At 44.1% G+C, this 17,259-nt stretch overlaps 1 protein-coding gene across 2 annotated transcripts in view; it reads right to left on the bottom strand.

Moving 5' to 3' along the window:
* C1QTNF7 (C1q and TNF related 7) overlaps nucleotides 1–17,259 on the bottom strand; it is a 128,389-nt gene that overhangs the window by 73,692 nt on the left and 37,438 nt on the right. The window contains exon 1 of one of the 2 annotated variants that reach the window (XM_005208316.5): nucleotides 6,509–6,807. The exons of the other annotated variant lie outside the window; for it this stretch is intronic. The gene's annotated coding sequence lies outside the window, so the exon portion shown is untranslated. Of the gene's footprint in view, nucleotides 1–6,508; nucleotides 6,808–17,259 lie in introns of those variants that run through there. 2 annotated transcript variants of the gene reach the window in all.

The raw sequence follows: 17,259 nt of genomic DNA, 5'->3' as shown, positions 1-17,259 counted from the left end.
AGCAGCCATTTTGCTCTCATAAGGATGAAAGCCACATGCTAACACTGTTGAAACAGGAATATAAAAGGATCCTGGTTTCTTGGTGATGAGTGAATGTTACACCATCTTTTGATCCCCTACTTCTCAGCTTCTTCTTATGTGAGAAAAACAAACCTCTTCCATGTGAAAGAAACTGGGCTTTCTAATACTCACAAATGCAATCCTAGCTGATATACATAATAGCTAGAATTTTAAAAGACAGTCTTGCTTTCCAACAATGTTCCATTTTTATGCAACTTTGGTCCTGATTTATAGTTCTGAAGCATTGGACGTACAGGCTCAAATTAGGTAATAGACTCATTGGAATGGTGTTCATTTAGTTGGGCACAAAGTAGGAGAGAGCTGAGATCTGTCCCTAATTGTGGGGAAAGGACTAGCAGTGACTGAGTGGCTACAGTTCTTCCAGAAAGTCTAGCCATCCCTTCAGCCAAAGCAATTGGCATGGAGCAGGAGAGGGCGAGTCGGAAGTGGGGGCTGAACCTGTCACCCCCGTGTCTGCCTTGCAGTGATAGTTAGTCTTCAGATGGGAAAACGAGAAGGACACTTGGGAAATCATTTTGCTATCTTTCCACCTTGGGAAAGGACCACACTGGAGTCATACCAGATGTATATGATAACTGATCTGGTTTTAATAGACCTCCAAAGAAGACAAATCCTCTGCCTCGTCCCTCAGGAGGCCATTTCAACATTTAAAAACTTGCAGTGAATTCTCTTTTTTTAACTTAAATAGGATGTGTAGTGCATGTGGGAATTAAAAGGTCCTTTATCTTTCTGAATCAGAGTAGTCAAGTGGCATGCTGATTGGCTGCGGACTAAGGCAGCCCTGGATCCAAGCTGTAGTTCCACCATTTACTGGCTGATGAACTTAACTACTGTTACTCAACTACACCGCATCTCAGTCTCATCTGTAACATAAGCAGAGACATAGCCACACGACAGTAGGATCGTGGCAAGGGGTCATGCATGTAAAAGGTTGAAATATCATTTGCATTAAACATAGTGCGCAAGGAGGTGAAGGGAGGGTGGGATGAAGTGGGAGATTGGGATTGACATGTACACACAATTGTGTGTGCGTGCGTGTGTGTGTGTGCGTGCGCATGCACGCACGCTCAGTCACTCAGTTGTCTGACTTTTTGCAACCCCGTGGACTGTAGTCTGCCAGCTCCTCTGCCCATGAAATTTTCCAGGCAAGAATACTGAGTGGAATGCCATTTCCTACCCCAGAGGATTTTCCCAACCCAGGGATCAAACCCTCGTCTCTTGCATCTCTGGCGTTGGCAGGTGGATTCTGTATCACTAGCACCACCTGGGAAGCCCCATATACACTATTGACATTTTTAATGTGTATAAAATAGACAGGGCTTCCCTGGTGGCTCAGTGGTAAAGAGCCCATCTGTCAGGGTAGGAGATGCCAGTTCGATCCCTGTGTCAGGAAGACCCCCTAGAGAAGGCAATGGCACCCCACTCCAGTATTCTTGCCTGGGAAATCCCATGGACAGAGGAGCCTGGCAGGCTATAGTTCATGGGGTCACAAAAGAGTCGGATAAGACTTAGTGACTAAACAACAACATAAAATAGATAGCTAATGAGAATCTACTGCATAGCTCAGGGAACTCTACTCAGTGCCCCATGGAGACCTAAATAAGGAAATCCAAAAAAGAGGGGATAAATGTACATGTATAGCTGATTCATGTTGCTGTACAGCAGAAATTAACACAGCATTGTAAAATAACTATACTCCAATAAAAATTAATTTGAAAAAATGTAAGTGCACAGTATAGTTCCCTACCCCACTGCTCTCCCTATTGGACACGAGTTCACTGCTTATGATCGTTTTAGAGCTTCAAGGAACATCACGGAGTTGACCACAACTCTCTCTGCCACAAGGGCTTTCCTGTGGCTCAGCTGGTAAGGAATCTGCCTGCAATGCGGGAGACCTGGGTTCGATTCCTGGGTTGGGAAGATCCCTTGGAGAAGGGAAAGGCTACCCACTCCAGTATTCTGGCCTGGAGAATTCCATGGACTGTATAGTCCATGGGGTCCCAACGAGTCGGACACGACTGAGTGACTTTCTCTCTCTCTGCCGGTTAATTAACTCCAATGTCCCAGTCTCATCCTCTTTGCTCTAATAAATATTTCAGCCTTTTGATTCTAACTGGATTTTCTAACATTGGACCGTGTCTTCAAAACAACTTTTAAAAATGTGTTTGCAATTTGGAGAGGTCACAATTTTATAAATTAAGTGCCAAATATCAGCATTTGAGAATTGAAAATATTGACTTGTACATTTTAGCCATGAACACAAAACTCTCGTTCTAAGCTGTTGACCCATGATTGGGCTTTACTCCGTGGTGCTCACAGTAAAGTGGAGTAATTAGACAGTCATCTGGATCATTACAGCCAAGAATACTCTGGCCACAAATATTTGGCGAATTTAGAGACAAAGACTCCTCGGGTACAGGTTATCTGCACTGTGACCTTGACTTTGGATGGATGCCATCTCAGCCCCACAGGAGATCTGCTGCACCATTTTAAGAAAGGAAATGTTTCAGACCAGGCATTGTTTTTTAAAGCCATGCACATGACTCTTGGCTAGTAGAGCGTTGGATCAGCCAACTTCTGGCAGCTTCGCATCTTGGCTGCACTGACATATGTGCGATTTCAGACTCGAAGCCACACATGAAGTCATTGGGAAGCTACAAAATTCATCCCCAAAAATCTGCCATACGGTGGTTCTCGTCTTTTCCAGCAATGTAATCCCTAGGAATTGTGATGATTTGAGCTTTATGAAAAGAATCATTAATTAATCTTCATTCATTGAGGACCTACTCATTTATCTATGTTAGGAAAAACTTTTTGAAAAAATCCCCTGGAGATGGAATGAAAGAATGAAATAACTGGAGTATAGTTTAGTTCAAGGACTTTTTCTTTTTTCATACCATTACTCATGGCATAGGATCCCAAGACAAGGAAAGGAAATGACAAAAGACACTTTCAGGACTAACAGAAGCCCCGTAGGTTTCCTCCAGCTCTGCAGTTCATAGGTCATGAAGCCCAGACCTAACAAGTTTCAGTGACTTGTGTAGTGTCACATGGTGAGTTAGTGGCCTAACCACGGCTTTGGTGTTTTCCTTATGATTCCAGACTATGCTAACTACCACTTCCGCAGTGAGGCAATGCCTGACCACCTTAGGTGAAGAAATACCCCCATTTCTGCCCTTGCTAGTCACTCTGTCTCATGATCAGATTTTATTTTTTTCATAGCACTTTTCAGTTTCCCAAATTACATTATGATTTGTCATTCTGTTGTCTCCTCGTCTAAAGATATGGAGGCATAGGCTTAGGCTCTTGTTTACTGTTCTATCTACAATAATACTTGGCACATAGTAAGTGCTCAATAGGAGATCCAACCAGTCCATCCTAAAGGACATCAGTCCTGGGTGTTCATTGGAAGGACTGATGCTGAAGCTGAAACTCCAATACTTTGGCCACCTGATGAGAAGAGCTGACTCATTTGAAAAGACCCTGATGCTGGGAAAGATTGAGGGCAGGAGGAGAAGGGGACGACAGAGGATGAGATGGTTGGATGGCATCACCGACTCAATGGACAGTGGACTCCGGGAGTTGGTGATGGACAGGGAGGCCTGGCGTGCTGCGGTTCATGGGGTCACAAAGAGTCGGACATGACTGAGTGACTGAGCTGAACTGAACTGAACTGAAATGCTCAATAAATATTTGTGGCTTGAATGGACCACAATGGAGAGGAAAGGAACCCCTGGTCATTGAGCACCTACTATGCTGGGTTCTATGCTGAGATGTTTATGTCTGTTGTACACTCTTGAGAGGAGACACACCAGCGAGTCTTGGCATTAGAAAGTGGTGAAGCCAGAATACAAAGCCAGGGATATGTCGCTCCACACCCTGAAGTTTGCCATCACCAGAAATCATTTTCAATGTTCAGTGGTTCCTGTTCTCCCATGCCCTGTGCGGCCTCTTTCTGAGGCCTCTGAAGCGCGCAGACTGGGTTATGACACCCCTCTGTTGTTGGCTTGTGTCTTTCTGCACTGCCTTAGTCTCCAGAGGAATCGATCTGATGATACTTTATTCAGCACAGTAAACATTCTATGTTGCTGGTTCTCTGTGTAAAGCTGATTGAATCATTTTCTCATATTATGGACACAGCTCATGCTACTCGAATATGGTGGTGAATTCCACCAAGTGGTACTGACTTGTACTGACAAAAAGCCTCCAAAGGGAAAGAAATGTATCTTCTGCTAATCATCGGAGACTGATGCAATCAGAGGGGCTGATGACAAGCAGTTCAGATGGTCACGACTTAGAAGGTGACGTGTGCCAAGAGATGAGGAAAACACTGGGACAGAAACAAGACAGTAAATAGCTCTGAAATAACATTGATTCTGACCACAGGGTAATCCATAAATTTGAATGGGGAAAAGAGCTCTCGTGTCCTTAACAGAACTTTTCACCTTCTTCAGGTGAAGTTTGTATGAGATGTGGTGATCCATTTTTGTCCAGTTTACAAAACATGTTGAGGACAGCAACTGAGATTTGATGCACATCCAAACCCTCCGAAGAACTATTAACACAGGGACCTGGGACCTGCTTTAGTTAATAGGACCTGCTTTAGTTAATACTAACTAAAGGGCCTATTAGTTAACAGAGAGGGCCTTCTAGAGGATAACCATTACCATCCTTCACTGGGCTTCCCTGGTGGCTCAGCTGGTAAAGAATCTGCCTGCAATGCAGGAGACCTGGGTTCGATCCCTGGGTTGGGAAGATCCCCTGGAAGAGGGATCTATCTACCCCAGTATCCTTGCCTGTAGAATCCCATGGACAGAGGAGCCTGGCGGGCTACAATCCATGGGGTCAAAAAGATCTGGACACAACTGAGCGACTGAACAACAACAGAACAGTGGCTTATGTATGACAGATGAAAACATGACTTCCGTTAATTCTCAAGCTTCACATGAACGCTGCTAATTAATTAATCAGTTAGGGTTAGTCGCTCAGTCATGCCCGACTCTTTGCAACCCCATGGACCATTGCCTGCCAGGTTTTTCTGTCAATGGAATTTTCCAAGCAAGAATATGGGGGTGGGTTGCCATTCCCTTCTCCAGGGGATCTTCCTTTGATCCAGGTGTAAAACTTGGGTTTCCCACTGTCATTACCTTTATTTTATGGACAGGACATCGAGGCACAGAGGAGTTAGATAACTGACACTGGGTCACACAGAGGCTAACTGGGGACAAGTTGCCAAGTGCTCTGGTTCCAAACACACCGCTTTTCACCAGAGCCACCTGCTCCACAGACCACGAGACACATGGCAAGCAGCGTGCCAAACGCAGGGCAAAGGCTCAGTACATGGTTCCCCATATTTGAAGAATTTCCTTTCACATTCCAAGCGTGCAGCCTTCCATCTCACGACTCCCTGCACCACATGTGTTCCCGCAGCCATGGGGTTCTTGATGAGGGACCCTGGAAAAGGACACGAGGTCCCGGAGAAAGCCAGGGGGACTCATGGCACAGAAGTCCATCAGAACAGAGCTATTTCTTTTAAAAGAACTACATGCTGGCAATGACTTCCCAGATCTTAACCACAGTCTGATTGAAAATACTCGTAAAAGACACATGCTCTAGGGCCATGTGTTATTTATGAAACTACGTGATCCATTCATGCAAATACCATTTATACAAACCCATAGTTTTACCAACACCATCTAGATATTTACATTCGTATATTGCAATGAATGTATTATCTCCCCTACAGCCGCGTGCAGGGACAGGCACATTTATTTAATAAAATAAATAATAATGCATTTAATATTAATTTTAGTAATAAAAGTAAATACACAAATAAAAGTAAATAAATCAGTACCCTTAGCCCAAGATAAACTGAGGGGGGTATCGGCTCAGTGGTAGAGCATTTGACTGCAAACATAAATTGAGCTCACAGTTTATACGGCCACAAGGCAATCTCCACAGGAGAAGAAGAACGCTAATGTTTCCTTTCTCCTGTACTCGAAAGCCTACAACACAAAGGGAACACCTTTCACTCGAATTATTTAGGCTCAGAGGCAGTGACAATTTTGTGTTCCTGGGGAGGCAATGGAGCCCCTTCCATTCGTTCCAGAAGTGTGCACATGCATCTCACACTCCTCTTGTTTGTGGATCTATAACCACGAGGGAGGGTGTCTACCCAGTCAGGGCTTTTTGCAAAATAAACCCAGCAAAGCCGGTTCTGACGACTTTTGCTTACTTTCTTCTGTTCCGCAGGAGCAGCCCTCAGAGGAGATGTGTCATTGAGTAAGTCTGGGTCAGTAAACACCCCCTCACCCTCAGAGTAGAGCAGAGAAAGAGGAATACCCGCGCGAGCCAAAAAAGACTCATCTCTGGGAGAAAAAAGCCTACAGTTGTTCATTTCAATCTCAAGAGCGGACGCTGTACTTACATCCCTCGCAAGACCTTCCGGCAGCCGGTGTCTTTGAACTCTACTGCACACAGATGTGGAACTTTCCTGTGAAATCCTCTTCCCGTTGGCAGTGAGGAGGACGCATAGCTCTTTGGGGCTTTAGATTGATAAGTAATTTCCTGGTTTATTTCCAAAGCATCTTCCCAGACTTTGAGCAGAGGCAGAGGGGGAGAGAGACCAGCCAGCCCCACACAATGCGGAGATGCCGCGGCCTACACAGACCTCCCAATGGTTTGACTGAGCCTGAAAGAAGGGTTTGTGAACCTCACAAACAAAAACAAATCTCCTCCTCTCTCCGTTGGCTCACTCCCCGAATCGCACTTGAGAAATAGCACAGAGTCCGGACGATATTTGCTCTACAATGCAAAATTCAAGTGAAACGGAGTCTCATGTTTCTTGCTGGGGAAAAACCAGGGCACCTTTGACAGGTCTTCAGGGCAGGTGGTGACTGTTTTCTCACGAACCTCTTTAGAGATTGCTCTTGGAGACCAGGCCACCCAGCCCTTTCGGTTTACAGAGGCAGGAGATCAAGTCGGGGGGTAACAAGTCTAAACTAGGACCACACAGGTGGTGAGGGGATGGATTGGAACCAAAGGACTTCCTGGTGGTCAAACCAGAGCTCTGTCCCCTGTTTGGAGGTGAAGACAGACACAAAGGTTTGAAATCTGGCTCTTGATGTTTACTATGAGACTCCATGGACTGTAGCCCACCAGACTCCTCTGACTATGGAATCCTCCAGGCAAGAATATTGGAGTGATTAGCGATTCACTTCTCCAGGGGATCTTCCCAACACAGGGATCAAACCTGGGTCTCCCACATTGCAGGCAGATTCTTTACCTTCAAAGCCACCATGGAGACTGGAGAATCTGTCTGGAGAATTCCATGGACAGGGGAGCCTGGCAGGCTACAGTCCACAGGGTCTTGAAGAGTCAGACACCACTGAATGACCAGCGTTTTCACTTTTTTTCACTTTCTTGATGTTTAGCACACGTCACTGGATACTTCTGTCCTTAGTTCTTCTGTGTCTCAGTTTTCCCAGCTATAAAATGGGGATCCTAATAACAGCTCTCCCTGCTTGGTCATATGTTGGTCTGGCGAAAAGTTTTGTTCAGGTTTTTCTATAACATCTTACAGAAAAATCTGAATGAACCTTTTGGTCAACCCAGTAGTATGGTGATCACTGTGAATAAGCTTCATCAAGGAAGAAAGCAATTACACTATATGATGGATTTTTACCAACCTGGCTCACATTACATGCTTCTCTTCTTGTGATGCTCATGTTCCACCAAAATTACTTTTTGTGCTAGAAGAAGTCATCGAGTGACTTGGAGGGAGGAGAATATAGGTTGGAAAATGGGATGGAGCATGGAGAAAACTTTCGATTCAGAAAATCAGGTCAAGATCAGACGACAAGGTGGAGCAAAGTTTAACATTTGCCGTGGACACGACACTGGTTCTGAAATCAGAAAAGCAGGGCCTGGCCACTGCCTATACACTTGCCAGCCAGGGGTGGTGGTGGTGGTGGTTTAGTTGCTAAGTTATGTCTGACCCTTTACGACCACATGGATTGTAGCCTGCCAGGCTCCTCTGTCCATGGAATTTCCCAGGAAAGAATACTAGGAATGGGTTGCCATTTCCTTCTTGGGGGGATCTTCTCAACCCAGGGATCCAACCCACACATCCTGCTTGGTAGGCAGATTCTTTACCACCAAGCCACCCTGGAAGCCATATTAGCCGATGGAACCTCATTTAAATATTCCAAACCATAGTTCCATCCCTGAGGACAGGATACCTCTCTGCCGTGCTCACCTCTGTAGGCTGTGGTGAGATTCAAATGAGGTCCTCACTGAGCTGCTACATGTCAGCCTGTGCAGGCTTTGAAATTGGAAAGCAGTGTTTGCCAGCGTCCAACACAGCACTTTACAGAGAACACCTTGACAATGGTGTGGTCCTGCAGTCATGTCCCATTCATCTGTGGGATCAGTTCACACTTCTTAGTGCCTGGGATCCCAGGTCCTTGACTTTTTGTTTTTCTCCTTTTAAGGAGCATATTTCTCCTTTCCCCCCATCGTCCCATCTCTTGATGCTTGTTTCTCCATGCTGGCCACTACTTGTTTCCTTAGAGTCTAAGTGTCTTTCCATTTCACATGCAACAGTAAGAATAAAAACAAGGAGAAAACATTTCTGCTCAACCACATAGGAAAGCATCATCTGTAATCTTGACCCAGATTAGGTCTTTATTTTGGAAGTCATCATATCCAAATACCAAATGAATTGAGGCTTCCCTTGTGGCTCAGCTGGTAAAGAATCTGCTTGCAATGCGGGAGACCTGGGTTTGATCCCTGGATTTGGAAGATCCCCTGGAGACAGGAAAGGCTACCCACTCCAGTATTCTGGCCTGGAGAATTCCATGAACATACAGTCATGGGGTTGAAAAGAGTAGGACACGACTGAGTGACCTTCACTTTCATGTTTACCTTTGAAAATGCTCAAGCCTGAAGCCAGCTCAAGTTTAATGGCTACACTCACTTCTTTTGCCCTTTCATAAATCCATTCGTTGGATGTCATTGCAGTTATGATTTGCACTTGATGATCTGTTAAGAGCAAGTTTCTAATGGAGACTTGTTTTAGTTGGCTTTGGCTGCCATAACAAAATTTCATAGGCTAGTGGCTTCAACAACAGAATTTAAAACTATTTTCTTTATTAATTTATTTTTGGCTCCACGGGGTTTTCGTTGCTGTGTGCTGGCTTTCTCTAGCTGTGACAAGCATGGCCTGCTCTCTAGTTGCAATGCATGGGCTTCTCGTTGGGGTGGCTTCTCTTGTTACAGAGCCTGGGCTTTGAGTGTACTGGCTTCAGCAGCTGTGGTGCTCAAGCTTAGTTGCTCCGAGGCATTTGGGATCTTTCCAGTCTAGGGATCGAACCTGTGTCCCCTGCATTGGCAGGTGGACTCTTAACTCTGGACTACACGGGAAGTCCAGCAACTGACAATGTCAATAGACAATTGACATTCCAGCTCAAGAGGCTGGAAACTTGAGATCAAGGTGCCTGCGTGGTCAGGTTCTCATGGGAACCCAACCGTAGTTGAAGATGGCTGCCTCTTCCTGTGTCTGCTCACAAAGGAGAAACCTTTCTCTCTCTTTCTCTTTTATAAGGCCATGGTACTTTTGGATCAGCCCCCCTATCCAGCCCTTATGACCTCATTTAACCTTAATTACCCCCTAAAGACCTATCTCTAGATACACCAGATACAGCCACATTGGAGGTTAGGGCTTCAGTGTGTAAATTGCAAGGCAGGGGGTATATTTAGTGCATATGGAACCTGGAGAAAGTGAGAGAAGAGAGCGAACATTTAATGAATCCTTACTGGTGAGAAATAAAATATTTCAAGAAATAAAATATTTCCTGCCATATCAGTAAACAAGGATGTCACCATCATCAGAGGGAGCTGGTGAGCCCTGAGGGAACTCAGGATGCCAAGATACAGGATACTGGCCCCAGATAACTGAGGTGAATATCCAAGGAATGATTTCAGTGAGTCCAGACTCCTGCATCTTCCCATACATAGAAAAGCACTAAATTCTTTAACTTGACATATCTGGTTTCAGATTAATCAAAGGTATCTTTGGATGTTTCCAACTATTTACTCTTTGTTGCAAAACTCTTATATGTCCTAACTCCTCCCCTCACCTCCTCAGAGCAGTTTCTCAGAGCTGTCTGAAACAGTGTCTCCTGGGCTTCAGTTTTCATTTTGTCCCACATAAAGCTTAACTTGCAACTCTCACATTGTACAAGTTTTTTCAGCACTGGATACAGTGTCCTGCTTATTTCTATTCTCAGTCAACCCTCACAACTATGTCAGAGCACCTTTTCCAAGGTCACAAAGCTAAGAAGCTGGCCGTGTCCAAGTGTGAACTCTGGTAACCAAAGCCCTGCTCTTTCCATGACACATTCTGCCTCCATCTCCTTTTCTCTCCTTGATTCAGAGCCATGAACCTCCATTTCTCCTTCTTGCTAGTTCCCAGCTCAGTTGCCTAGAAAGATGACATTGCCACCCACAGCACTCTGTGAAGGACAACAGTGGAGAGGCAGCTCTGAGGATTCCCTTGGGGTCCCCATGGAGTTTAGACTGACAGCTCTGGAAAGCCTGCCCAGAAGGTTCTCGCTCTTTCTTCTCAGCCTCCTTTATGTTGATACTGGCTGCACCAGGTCTTAGTTGGTGGATGCAGGATCCAGTTCCCTGACCAGGGATTGAACCTGTCCTCTGCACTGAGAGTGCAGAGGCTTAAATACTGGACCACCAGGGAAGTCCCTAGATTGATACATTTTTCCCTCATCATTTCAAAGTCAACTTGTGTTCCTCCCTCAAGGACGCTTTCTTTGACTTGCCCTTCACCTGCCTTCAGTTCAGTTCGGTTCAGTCGCTCAGTCGTGTCCGACTCTTTGCGACCCCATGAATCGCAGCACACCAGGCCTCCCTGTCCATCACCAACTCCCGGAGTTCACTCAGACTCACGTCCATTGAGTCAGTGATGCCATCCAGCCATCTCATCCTCTGTCGTCCCCTTCTCCTCCTGCCCCCAATCCCTCCCAGCATCAGAGTTTTTTCCAATGAGTCAACTCTTCGCATGAGGTGGCCAAAGTACTGGAGTTTCAGCTTTAGCATCATTCCTTCCAAAGAAATCCCAGGGCTGATCTCCTTCAGAATGGACTGGCTGGATCTCCTTGCAGTCCAAGGGACTCTCAAGAGTCTTCTCCAACACTACAGTTCAAAAGCATCAGTTCTTCAGCACTCAGCTTTCTTCACAGTTCAACTCTCACATCCATACATGACCACTGGAAAAACCATAGCCTTGACTAGACGGATCTTTGTTGGCAAAGCAATGTCTCTGCTTTTCAATATGCTATCTAGGTTGGTCATAACTTTTCTTCCAAGGAGTAAGCGTCTTTTAATTTCATGGCTGCAGTCACCGTCCGCAGTGATTTTGGAGCCCAAAAAATAAAGTTTGCCTTAGCTCTCCCTTACTCTCTCTTGTTTATTATCCTAAATTGCCCTTTCATGGTTTTTTTTTTCCTTTTGTAAAACTTCATAAATGTTGCTTCATAGATGTAGTAGTTCTAAGATAATCTGAAGTTTGTCTTCCTACTGGTCTGTAAAGTCCCTGAGAGCAGCAAGGTTTTGCCCCCTGAAATATCTGTGGCCATCAGAACACTGACATGAAGACCTACAGGGGAGGAAAAGGTGACTCAAGGAAAGTTAATGGTAGAAATAAGCTACCAGATTCATTTACAATTGTGTGACGGGCATAAATATGCCTGAGAGAGAGCTCCTTCTAACTGGGACCTTTATTAAGTCCTCTGCCTACCACCAACTTTATTCTTCTCCTTTTTATTTTGCATGGGGATGCTAGATTTGGCTGACCAAGGATTAAGTCCTTAGAGCAGGGACAGGCGGCTGAGGAACAGATCTTGGTGTGCTGGTCAACTCTGGCCTTTCCCAAGGGCAGCACGTCTGGGGATGCCTGTTTATATCTTATCAGACTCAGTCTCTTTCAGGAAAAGGAGGAAGCAATATCTTGGTGGAACAGAGTATGAAGAGGCACAGGGCCCCCCAGGAGAAATTTGTAACAGCTAAAGAAGCCATATATACCAAGACATGAAAAGATGGTGCTTTTTCTTTAGAGAACTACGAAATGCACACTTTTACTGGTGAGTTGCATGGAAATGTGATAATGCAAATGAAAGAGTTAGATGAATATTCAGTGTTTTCATTTTATCTATTTCTATTTTAGCATGGTTTGGTGGGTGAATAAAAGCGTTCATGTGGAATTGTTTTATAAACTGGAAAAATCCTATGAAAACTTGCTTACTATAAATTCTTTTGGGTGAAGATACCTTAGAAGAGATACCAAGAAACTATGCTGGGAACTTGAATTATTTATGAATTTATTTTATTTATAAACTGAAAATTTTGTCTAATTTCCTTTTTCTAATCCCCTTTGCAAAGACTAGATTGTAAATCTATGGATCTGTGGTATCTGTTATTATAAATATCAGTGGTCTGGGATGCGTGCTTTCAGCTTGGCATCGTCTGCCCCTGGACCTCTCTACTCATACAGCAGCGTGGCTTCTTAGCAATCCTGCCCTTCTGGGTTTCCAGCACAACAGCATGTTCTTTCTCCAAGCTGGTTCCACAGCCCCCTTGCAAAAAAATGTTTTTTATTTAGAAATAATTATACACAAATCAGTGTATGTACTATAACTAACATACTATGTAATAATCAATGTTATGATAAATAACTAATGTAAAGCAATCATTTACAATGATGATTTTAATTCAGAGGAAGTTAGGGAAAAAGCTGCATAAAAACCCAAATAAAACAAAAACCAGCCTCCCTCAATAGGGACATCTTGCGTGCATACGTGCTCAATTGCTGAGTCATGTCTTACCCTTTGCAACCTTGTAGCCCACCAGGTTCCTCTGTCCATGGGGATTCTCCGGCAAGAATACTGGAGTGGGTTGCCATGCCCTCCTCCAGGGGATCTTCCAAACCCAGGGATTGAACCTGCAGCTCCTGCATCTCCTGCATTGCAGGTGGATTCTTTACCCACTGAGCCACGTGGGAAGCCCAAGGACGTCATACATCACTGTAATAGGATATCACAACTGGAAATTGGCATCAGTGCAATATTCACCAGACTACAGAACATTTTCAGAGCATAGTTTTTCTCATGGATTCGTTTCCATATTGCATGAAAGTGAAAGTGGAGTCGCTCAGTTGTGTCCGACTCTTTGTGACCCCATGGACTGTAGCCTGCCAGGCTCCTCCGTCCATGGGATTTTCCAGGCAAGAATACTGGAGTGGTTGGCCATTTCCTTGTCTAGGAGATCTTCCCAACCCAGGGATTGAACCTGGGTCTCCCGAGTTGTAGGCAGATGCTTTACCGTTTGAGCCACCAGTGAAATTTGACCCTACATATATATTCTCTACAGTCTTCCAGTGATTGTTTAAGACTTGAGTTTCTCATCCTAAATTCCTACCTGGAGTGATTTTTCCCAATTGGTTGTGATTGGTTTGATGGATAATTTTCTGGTGTTATTTCATATTTAAAGCCTTGTGGTTAAGTTTTATTTCTTACATTCCATTATGTTTATTCATTTAGTCAACTAAAATGTTGTTCCTTGGAGTACCACCTCACACTGGTCAGAATGGTCATAATTAAAAAGTCTACAAATAACAAACACTGGATAGGGTGTGGGAAAAGGCAATGCTCCTACGCTGTTGGTGGGAATGCACGTTGGTGCAGCCACTGTGGAAAACTGTATAGAGGTCCTCAGAAAACTAAAAATATGGTCTAGCAACCCCACTTCTTGCATGTGTCCATACAAAACTATAAATCTAAAAGATACATGCACCCTTATATTCATAGCATCTCTGTTCACTATATATATGTATATATATGAAACTGAACCACTTTACTATACACCAGAAATTAATATATTTTTAATTGATTAATTTTTTAATTGGAGGATAATTGCTGTACAATGTAGTGTTTGTTTCATTTTATAACAATGTGAGTCAGTTATATACATATAATTATATCCCCTCCCTCTTGAACCTCCCTCCCGCCCCACCATTTCACCCCTCTAGGTCATCGCAGAGCACCAGGCTGGGCTCCCTGTAACACAACCTTGCAAAGTAACCATACTCCAGAAAAAGGTATTGCTCAATGGTAGTTTTTACTGCCTGTTTTTCTATCCATTGTCTTTGCCCAGTAATTGTCACATTACGTCATTTACTGCAATGCATTTTTAGCTCCTAAATAGCTGAGAAAAGAAGAGAAGTGAAAGGCAAAGGAGAAAAGAATGGATAGGCCCATCTGAATGCAGAGTTCAAAGAATAGCAAGGAGAGATAAGAAAGCCTTAAGTGGACGCTGCTGTGCACGAGCCCTAATGAACTGCATTGGCTACATCATCTTATTCTAACTAATTTAAAAAGTAAAATTGTAGGAAAATGTTTTGTAAATAAATGGTACAAGTGGTACTACATAATGACAACAATTGTGAAAGTGATGTGAAGCCTGTTATCTGGAAAACCCAAATGTAGTGGAAGTCCCAAGGCTATGATCCTGATCTGTAGGTGGAAGCCCTGTCACAAGGGACCATTTGGATTTGCTTCCAAAATTGGAGTTAATTCTTTAGAACCTCAGCACTTTAATAAGGGCAACAAAACTCTCATTCCTTGCCAAAGTTTAATTGAGAAGGCTCTGTTTTCCCCAATGATAGCTCTCCTTCAAAGACTAGACTGCTTTCTTCCTAAGCTTACTTTTAAGATTTTGATTGAAGACATTCAAATGCAGGCCTGGCTTCAAAGCATATTTTGTAACCAAGAAGGATTTCCTGTTTTACATTGCTTAATTAATGATAATATTGATTTGAAAGAAGAAAGAGTTTCCAAATCTCAGCAATTTCCATTAGTGGTAGATGTAACCCCTGTGTAAACAGATAAACCAAATTGTCGCTTGAAAGAATTCAATCTCAAGCTCCTTATTTCACAAGCGTCACCCTCTGCTTTGCTTTGCTTCCCCCACCCCTGGTTTTTTCATTCTTCACATCCAGCATCCTGACCATGCTGTCTAAGCCAGTCCACGGTAAGTGCACATGCACTTCTTGTCCTAATCAACAGTGAAGTTTCCACTTAGTGGATTAACCACAATAAATGTATTTACCGAGGCTGGCGTGTTTCAGTCAAACAACACAGCAGCTCCTTTGAAGATCAGAAGCAAAATCTAAATCACATGTTATTTGAAAGGTGACTATATTGCCAAACAAGAAAGGAAAAGAAAAAGCAGAAAATAAGAGATAGAAGGGAGGAAGATCAGAAAGAAGGAAGATGGCAAAAAGGAAAGAAAGAAAGGGAAGAGGAAAGGGGGAAAGAAAAGCACTAAAAGAAAATGAAGAAAGCAGAAGGGGAAGGCAAAGAAAAGGGGGCAGATCCTGTAACTTTAAATAAAATTTAAAGTTGCATTTTTCCATGGGACTATCTACCTACAGTTTCGATGGTTTTGGATGTACCACGCACATCATTCTTCTATTGATGCAAGAAACTAATCAACTGACCTAACAGGGCTTCCCTGGTGGCTCAGACGGTAAAGAATTTGCCTACAGTGCAGGAGACCATCTGCAATTCAGGAGACCATCTGCAATTCAGGAGACCATCTGTAATACAGGAGACTCAGGTTCGAGCCCTGGGTCAGGAAGATCCCCTGGAGGAGGGCATGGCAACTCACTCCACTATTCTTGCTTGGAAAATTCCATGGACAGGGGAACCTGGTGGGCTACAGTCCATGGAGTTCCAAAGAGTTGAACACGACTGAGTGAGTGAGCATGCACGCATGCAGGCCGTATTCCACTGTGTAGTACCAACAAGACCTCAACTGCAGCTAAGATTTATACTTTACAAGTGCCATCTTGGAGCAGGGTGACCAGCTGTGCAGGTTTTCCTGGGACTATAGAGATTCCCCAGATGTGGGATTTTCTGTTTTAAACCAAGCATAGTCTAGATGAACTGAGATGTTTTGCCTGGGCCTGAGGAATTTTCCAGGGTGTGAAATTTAGAGTGTTAATACCAAGAAAGTCCTGGGCAAATTGAGAAAAGTTGGTCACTTTGTCTTGTGTCTCTGACTATAGTGTAGGAAACTCTCCAGTTAATTTTAGCACGTCTTCTGCTTGCCAGCGTCTGTACTAAGTGCTGTACATACTTTCTTCCCCTGCCTGCCTAGCACTCCAGTGTTCTTTGGGAGCTGCTTCCCTATCTTCTGTGGCTCTAATAGGCTTCGTGTATGGGTCCCTTTGCTCCTGTCATCTCTCTGGAAGTGAGAAAGCCAACCAAGCTGGACCAAGCCTAGTAGTTGGCACCAGACACAATGGAAATGTTGATTAGTTGAGGGTCAAACACGTCACACAAGAAAGACAACCTTTGGGAGAGAACAGTTCTTTTTGCTTCTGGTGAAGACTATCTTTGGTCATCCTGCCCATCATGTATGACAAAGTCAACAGATGTGAAGGAAGTGGAGCAGCAGAAAGAATGGGGATACAGAGCATCCTTTGATGCTTTGATGAGCATCCTCTGAGGCCCTGGATCCTGCCATGCCTGAAGCTGACACCATTCCTAGATTGTCCAATTTTATGAGCTAAGTCCATTCTGAAGGAGATCAGCCCTGGGATTTCTTTGGAAGGAATGATGCTGAAGCTGAAACTCCAGTACTTTGGCCACCTCATGCAAAGAGCTGACTCATTGGAAAAGACTCTGATGCTGGGAGGGATTGGGGGCAGGAGGAGAAGGGGACGACAGAAGATGAGATGGCTGGATGGCATCACTGACTCGATGGACATGATTCTGCGTGAACTTTCGGAGTTGGTGATGGACAGGGAGGCCTGGCGTGCTGCGATTCATGGAGTCGCAAAGAGTCAGACATGACTGAGAGACTGAACTGAACTGAATTGAATGCATTCTCTCCTCTTTTAAAGACATTCTAGCTTTATTGATGTATAATTGACCAATAAAATCAAAAGACATTTACAGTGTACACTTTGGTGATTTGATATATATTTCCTTTTCAAAAGCTAGTCTGAGTCGGCTGCCTGTAGCATATAACAGTAGAGTTGTGACTCATAAACTTACAGGGACTTAGTCTTCTATTCTGGACTCGGTCTTGTGACATAGG

This window comes from Bos taurus, chromosome 6 (assembly GCF_002263795.3).
Source record: "Bos taurus isolate L1 Dominette 01449 registration number 42190680 breed Hereford chromosome 6, ARS-UCD2.0, whole genome shotgun sequence".
Taxonomy (NCBI): domain Eukaryota; kingdom Metazoa; phylum Chordata; class Mammalia; order Artiodactyla; family Bovidae; genus Bos; species Bos taurus.
This window is presented reverse-complemented; position numbering and strand designations above follow the sequence as displayed.